Consider the following 7,819-nt stretch of genomic DNA (forward strand, 5'->3'; position numbering starts at 1 on the left):
ACATAGGTTTACTTTTTAATGCGAAAAACCATTCATCTACCTTTCCAACCCCTTACTACCCAGTAAGGGGTAGGAAAGGTAGGTGAATGGTTGTCATTTTTAAAGCTTGGAGCTTGAAAATTACTTTTTAGGCTTTTGATTGAGTTGTAAGGGAATCTGTTTGTAAATTCGTCATTATTGAAGCTAGAACGATTAAACTTTTTTGTTGGCTATTATTGAGTTAGATTAGTAAATATTTTTTCATAATTTGTTCAAGGCCACAATTTAGCATTTATTTTTTTTATGAATACACAAGTATCCATACTATACACATTCATATTATAAATGCGAAAGTATATCTGTTTTTCACTTTGTCATGATAACGGCTGAACTCATTTTAATAGAAATTGATGCGAAGATAGATTATTTGACGTGGACGTGCATAGGCTTCTTTTGTCTTAAAAAAAGCAATTTTGGGTACCTAATTAGGCAAAACATAATGGGATCTGAAAGTATCTTATTAAAATTATTCTTGAAGATAATTGGTTTAATTAGGATGAATATAAGTTACCTTTTATTCCAAAAAAAGAACTTACTTGAAACATCTAGTAGGTACTGTATAAATACTGCGCCATGTTAGAAGAAGACAGAAGTAGTTCAGGGTTGAAATGGCCATTACCTCACAGTCACGTGGTCTCTATGCTACAACGTGTGATGTGACGTAGTGGAAGTCTCGACCTGGACATCTCCGCTATACGAAGAAATCGTAAAGAAAAGAAGAAAAAGGAGAAAGAAGATATACCTTCGTGACTGCTATCCCAGATAGGTCGGTCAGAGTCATCGTCAACTGCCGCTTGGTATATTTGAATCCAATGCGGCAAGGGGCGTGCCTACCTCCATCTCGGATAAGCTTGGCAGTTTGTTATCGGTGTTTACATTACCGGAGAGTTAGTCTGAAATATAAATTTATACACAAAGTGTCAATTTATATTTCAGACTAACTGTTTGGTTAAGATTTTTTATGACGGTTAAATTTGAACACGCTATCTTTCGGTCTTATTCGGGGTAGTAAAGCACAAGGGTGCGATGTTCTCTGAAGAAAGAAAGAAGTTTTATAATACAGAAGATATAACTATATATTGCTTGTTTAACAATGATGTTTTTTTTTCATTTAATTACAGTATTTAATTTAAACATTGCAAGTGATTTGTATTTTTTTATCATGCTATGTTTGTAATAATATTTTCTTTCAGCCAACCTTTGGGAGTACATATATATAGTATTTGAAATCGGTTTAGCACTGGACATTAATATTATTATTACATTTAAGTATTTATACTGCATTAAATAAGAATATTTAATTCGTAATGTTTGTAACATTGTTTTTAATTAATATAATTACTGTATTTAAAAGTTCAACGATAAATATATTACTACAACATAGATTAAAAAAGACATTTATATTCTACATATACAACAATTAATAATTTTAACTCAATTTTCAATAATTACCTTATCAGATCGACTTCCTAGCGGTCCGCTTGGGAGTAATTATGGATTATTATATAGGTTTTGCTTTATAAATTTACCACGATGGGCTAACTGACCTGAATTCACATCCCTTAATGGTACTTTACCAGCGCTTATTAGCACAGGAGGCAACATTTTTTTTTTATGCATGATAATTAAATATAACGTTAACGTAAATGAAATTCTTAACCTTCAATTCTTACTGAAAACCGTAGTGTTTTTTTTTAATGGATGATTATGGAATGGTGCTCCCACTTGCGCTGACGGTTTACAATGGCGGGGTACCAGTGGAGGTTAAGAGCAGCTGATCACAACTAACCTCAAGCTCACAATTTGCCATATAATTTGGCAAATTTACTAAATAACCCAGGGGGAACCGCGTGGAGGTCAATCTGATAGTACGTTACTAGCAATAGGTTCATTGGTCCACATTACTAATAATCTCTTCACCTCTGTTTTAATAATATTATCCATAAAAATTAAGATGTAATGAAATGTAATTGTAATCTAAATTATGCATAATTTACAGGAGATTGCAGATGATATAATTGATAGAGTCTAAAGGTCTAAAAAAGGTAGAGATAAAGGTCGTGTTAGTACAGATAAGGTAGGTAGAAACATTGTCAACAGCTAACGTCGTGGAGAGGGTAACACTTGACATGACCACAGAGTATATTAGAAGTCAACGTAACAGGGGGTGAGTTCAGCGTTGTCTCTCAGATCTATTTTAGTTATTGCAATTCTATGACTGAAGAAACAGTCATAAATATTTTTTGTTATTGGTTAGAATCGAAACTTGGGTATAACCATAAAGAAGATTTATATTATGATTACATATATATGTCATTGTATAAGCTATTTGACGCTCTGTGTGGTGGGTTATGGGCACACCGTCTTACTTACTATGGTCGCGGGTTCAATTCCTGCACAATACAAACATCTATTATGGTGTTGATGTAATCATATACAATTGTTATTTTTGTATTGGTCTGTTGTTTTTTTCTATGTATGTATGGAACAACAAGACGTTACTATGTATTTATATCAGTTGTCCAGTACCCATAATACAAACTCAGCTCAGCTTGGGACTAGGTGGCCTTGTGTATATATGTAGACCAGGGATGTTAATATTAGTATTACTCTTACGGTATACAATAGAAGAGATATTCAAAATAAAACACAAAATCACCTTTTTAATAATAAAACATCCTTGAAATCTTAACTATTAGAGTGTTTTAGAACTTATATTGAAATAAAAAAAAATACCCCGAAAGGAATGAACAAATCGGTTTACCAATAGCTGAAATAAATGAATCATAGATTTGACGTTTTTATTAATAAAGTTAGTTTATAGCGAAGGGGCAAATGTGATTGCGGCACACCAGATGGTAAGTGATTACCACCGGTTAAGAGCACCCTCGACACAAGGAATTCCAGGTGAGTTATAACGGAGGAACTTGTTCTTATCTTGAAGGTTTTATTATAGTATCTGTTCAGTTAATATAAAAATCAATACCAATATTATAAGTACGGCAGTCAGTCTGTCTGTTATGATTAAACAATTGAATTAACTTTAATATCTTTTTTATAAAAATTGTAATGGCAAACAAGCTCACGGTCGCTATTTCCAAGGACTAAGGTCCTAGGAAACAGCAATGAATAGTAAAAATATAGGACACAACAATAAGTTGTTGTGCTTCGGAATCCTGAATTTTCTATGTATTATATAATATCTCTCTCTAGTAAGAGAATATAAACGATTTGTGTCATGTGGTGACGTAAGTAAGTTATCATTCATCTAAAAAAGCAGACAAAGTCGCAAGTAAAAGCTAGTATGTAACTACGTAAGACATCAGTAATAATAATAATAACATTGAACAATTCATAGAGCATTTAGTATCAAATTAAGCAAACCTTGTGTTATGGGTATTAGACAACTGATATAAATAATTAAAATCATTATTTTGTAAATCCATAGAAAACTCCCAGATTAATAAAAATAATCATACTCATGAACACAAATGTTTTTACCGTACTTGGAATCGAACCTGTGATCATAGAAAGTAAGGCGGAGTGCTAAACCACTAGACCACCGAGGCGGTCAAAATAATAATATACATTGTATTCTGATCCTAAATAGCAGTTATCCAGTGGAAACTAACCCGCCAACTATCTAGTTATCTTGAGTTAGCTACGCCCGTACCTCCTCATCACGGTCCATTGCCAATTTGATAGGCGTGATACAGCTTCATAAAACACCAATGTAACAAGATCCGCTATTTCACCAACGATATTTAGTTACGGAGTTTAAATCTGATTGGCTACTAAAAGGTTCTATATTCAAATTGTAAAAATAAATGCAAGTGAAAATGCGCTTTAATGCGTTGTAATAAAAATTACAGGTGCAATGCATTGAAGTGATAAAGGGATATAATGATGCGTGAAAAATTGAATTAAGCGTGCCGCGAGATGTTATCGCAGTTGTCTGCTGGCGCTGATGGCTGGTTGCTGAATGATGCTGATGCCTGTGCGTGTCTATGGCCGTAGGCGCCATTTTCCTGCGCAGGCGCAGTCTGCAACGATAAAGGTAAATAACTTTTACTTTGTATTACTTATTAGCTGGGAACATGTACTTTCTTTTGTACGGAGTACAAAGGAATGTTAGTTTTTGACGGTATATGTTATGTTTATCTGGTCTTTTATAACTTCTAAACTATTTATATTAAACAAATGAGGTATCGTTAGACGCATCTTCATTGTCCGCTGGTCACTGCTAGTAATAGAGGTACTTATTAGTAGTGAAATTAACTTCACATATTCCTGCCGGTCAGAAATATCTAGGCATAAACAGCGTCATCTAGTTCTAAACAACACCAAACTTTGTTTTTAAAGTGTATACATAGTGTATAGGTATATTCGATTATATATTTGACTAGCTGTACTCGCGACTTCGTCCGCGTGGAATTTAACTTTATTTTTCTAAAATAAAAGTAGCCAGGTTACTCCTTATTACATCAGCTACCTACCAATTAAAGTCCCGTCAAACTCGGTCCAGCCATTTCAGAGATTAGCCGAAACAAACAGACAGACAGACAAAAATTGTAAAAAATGTTATTTTGGTGTAAGTACTGTATTTATATTCATATGCATGTAGTAAAAAACGTTTATTTCAATATTACAAACAGACACTCCAACTTTATTTATATGTATAGATTATTTAAGAGATAAAAATGTATATTCTATATTATTCAACATACATATTTTGTGTTGGTTGAGACCGCCACTTCGTCCCGTACAACTTTGTTTGTTAACCGACTGTAATAAAACAAACACAAAATTTTAAGTGAAACTTACCACAACACATTAGTGATAACCGCATCCAAATAGGATAAGCCGTTTTAGAGATTAGCGTGCACAAACGTACAAAGAATCAAATATGTTTTCTATGATGTGAAAAGGTCTACCAATAATAGTTTTCTCATTCACCTATATATCTTTCATGTACAGACAGTTCAAATAGTTACATTTTAATTTTATACTAGCTGTTCCCACGACTACGTCACTCAATTTCACTTTTTATTAAATAAATTAAAATTTCTAAATAAAAGAAGCGTAACCTATTTGTTATATTATTGGCTATCTGCCAGTACAAGTACATCAAAATCGGTCCAGCCGTTTCAAAGATTAGCAAAAATAAACAGACAGACATATTATTTTCTTTAATTGTTTTTTCATGCAAGTACTTATTTAATTTGTATTTATAAAGTTTTTAATTACAAACAGCTTCTTCAATTTTATTTATTTGTATATATAGAGAAGATTATACGAGTCGAAATATCAACCCTCTCAAATAAATACAGAATTATGATAATTATGCATATCCTATTTTGTATAGGAAATGAGGTATACCAGTTTCGTAAAGCCAAATTTCAAACTGCCTTCATTAGAAGTTTGTTGTATGAACGGCGCCTGTTAGGAACTTCCGAAGTACAAATTGAACAAACATGGCAAATCTAGGCTTCAAAACAAAAATCTGCAGATTTTGCCAAACTGAAGAGGAAACGCCACTATACATACTATGTGGTTGTAGCCCACTTATGCATAAACGTAATATCTCCTTTAGAAAGTTTGCACTCTATCTTGAGGAGATAAAACGCATCGCTCCTAAAAATATCCTTCAATTCTTGTCCCTGACGGGTCTAGGTAACTTTGAAAAGGGCGAGCACAATAGATATATTTAGGTCGCGGTGCTATAGATCCAAGCACCTGACAATAGCTCAAACAATCCAATAAAAAAAACTCCTGAAGTGAATGTCCCTCATGATTAATACCCGACAGTTAGACAGATTACAATGCCACCCCTTGACTTCATAATCGGGGCTGTCCAATAATTTTGCGATAACAATTGTTAAGTATTTTTCACAAAATTTTCACCATAATATCACTGTTGGCGAGCCAGCGACGACACGAATATACGGCAAAGTAATCTCTTACGGAATCTTATAAATATGTAGAATTCTCGTGTCACAATATTAGTTACCATACTCTTCCGAAACATCTTGAGCGATTTTTTAGAAATTTTATATGCATAATCAGTAGATCTGAAAATCCGTTATTATCTATTTTTTTTGTTGTCACCCTTAGGACTGTGATTTAAAAAATACATACAGCCCTAATTTTTCACCCTTTTATCAGCAAACCCTATTTTTAATAGCGATTTTATATATAAATATAGTAAAACAACGTTTGCGGGGTCAGCTAGTAATAACTATTATAAAAAAGAGTACAATCAATATCTTAATAAGTTCGGAATCCAGGCCTACGAACTCGGACCGCAAGCCACGTTCCCCTGTTTTGACAGCTAATTAACTACGGACATTGACGGGTTGCGGAACTAGTCGAATATTTATCGGTAATTAGGGAGATATAGCATTGAGGTATTATATATTTAGAGAACATATAATACTTACTGCTGTTGTTGTGTTTGCAGCACTATCGCTACAGATCTCTCGGTCGCATGCTACTGGAACAGCATTACTGATAGAAAGGTAAGTGATACTTAGTTTATTAAAAAATGCTATACTATATTTAATTAAACCACAGATATGTAGACAAATAACGCAAATAACACACTAGTATATAACTATACGGAGTGAAGTTAATTAAATACAGTTCCTTTTTTATGTGTAGCATTGTGCAGAGGGCGGCTTTAAGCTCATTCAAAAATACTGAAATATCTCACATGATAATTGTATTTCTCAATCCCAAAATTATTCTGAACAATGCAGTTACATTTCACCTGTATTCTGACAGTTCTAAATTTGGCCAATAATTTACATTCGTTATGACACAGATGTCACATGACGTTTTTGAATGTAAATTTTATAAGCATGGTAAGCATATATGGAACAGTTCATGGCTTCTTCTGTATATGGTAACTAATCTCTTTCATAGTACATTACGAATAGAGTTTTAATGCTTAAATAGCTTTGAATAATACAGTTAAATTTATTAGTGCAAGGCCAGTATTCTACCAAATCTAATTTTGTGAAAAAAATTGTGGTAAGCAGATATAGTACCCTACATCACTGTTTCCGTATTATATAGCGTCTAATCTATGTTTCATAATACATAATAACTCAATGGGATATAGTGGGATTTCAATCACAATAGTTGTAGAATGCGACGTTGTGTTGAGTTGCGGACTTGTTGGGCTCGGTCGGATTGTTATTTCAAATTAATACTGATGATCTGGTTTAATTACAATTTAAGAATCTGTACCTACCATTTATATAAAACAAATGTTGACGAAGTTCGAACGGGAAAAAAAATCACCTCACGTTTTTAAATAAAATATAATAATCGGATTTACTATGTAAATCTCCTGTACAAATTTACGAGTGTTTTAATTTTTTTATTAATGTTAGAATATTTGCAATTATTTTCGTATAAACTTTTTTTGTTTTACTCATGCAATAAATATATTTTTGTTTCAACTAATTTTATGAGTTAATTAAAAATTTAAATAAAAGGAATAGCTCTGGTTTTGTGTACAGTCGGATGTTTACAGCTACTTTATCCTATTACTATACTATTTTTTTATTCGAACGTAACGGAATCCTAACTGCAAAATTGGTTGCCCTATATTCTATATAGTATCTAACCTATAATTTTATTTATACCTTTACAATCTCTACTCAGTTATTTCAACTTTCCAAAACTGCTAAAATACCTGCAAATTGACAACAGAATTTATTTATCTACATGATGCTCTATATAAAAAATATGTATTTTTTTTATTTAAAGCTGG

This window comes from Achroia grisella, unplaced genomic scaffold, assembly GCF_030625045.1.
Source record: "Achroia grisella isolate CSIRO2021 unplaced genomic scaffold, CSIRO_AGI_Agris_v1 utg900, whole genome shotgun sequence".
Lineage (NCBI taxonomy): Eukaryota > Metazoa > Arthropoda > Insecta > Lepidoptera > Pyralidae > Achroia > Achroia grisella.